Below are 965 nucleotides of genomic sequence, written 5' to 3' on the forward strand. Positions count from 1 at the left end.
CCGAGTGCCCACAACTGTTACAGGGATCAGCGCAGGGGTCTGCCCCTGCTACTGCACGATCTATTGAGGGTCGGCCAGTAAAGGCCGAGGCACCGAAGGCTCGCGAGAGAGCTTTCCAGTTGACAGCGGAAGAGGTCCGCGCAGCGCCCGATGTCGTGGCTGGTACGTATTCTTTCATTTATTTATGCTGAGTTGTGATATTGTGCTTATTTTATGATATGCATAGGTACTTTTCTTGTGAATTTTGTACCTGCTTTGGTGTTATTTGACTCGGGTGCGAGTCGGTCATTTGTGTCTTTAGCGTTTAGTCAGCACATCAGTATCCGGCGAGAGGCGTTGAGTCGACCTCTACGAGTTTCTATAGCTGACGAGCGAGCGGTGTATGCTACGGATGTGATTCGAGGATGTGTACTCGAGATCTTCGGTGTTGAGTTCCCAATAGATCTGGTCCCGATTGCGATGGGGGACGTGTGTGTCATAGTGGGCATGGATTGGTTGAGCCGATTTGGGGCTGTCATAGACTGCGAGCGACAGTTGGTGATGATACGAGATCCTAGTGGGGGAGTACTTACGGTGTACGGCGAGGGCACCCGATGTGGGTCAGCATTTTGTTCGGCTGCCAGAGCGAGACAGAGCTTACAGCAGGGCTGCAGTGGGTTTGTAGCCTATGTGATGGATACACGAGTGGCCGCTGAGAGGCCAAGTTCGATTGATGATGTTCCGATAGTGCGCGAGTTCTCAAATGTTTTTCCCGAGGAGTTGTCGGGTGTGCCTCCCGAGAGGCAGGTAGAGTTCCGCATCGATTTGGTTCCGGGGGCAGCGCCTATCGCCAAGACGCCTTATCGCCTTGCGCCGCCAGAGATGCAGGAGTTATCCTCGCAGCTTCAGGAGCTGCTGGGGAAGGGGTTTATTAGAACGAGTAGCTCACCGTGGGGAGCGCCGATCCTTTTTGTCAAGAAAAAAGA

This window comes from Lactuca virosa, chromosome 8 (assembly GCF_052849685.1).
Source record: "Lactuca virosa cultivar CGN04683 chromosome 8, Lactuca_virosa_CGN04683_v6, whole genome shotgun sequence".
Lineage (NCBI taxonomy): Eukaryota > Viridiplantae > Streptophyta > Magnoliopsida > Asterales > Asteraceae > Lactuca > Lactuca virosa.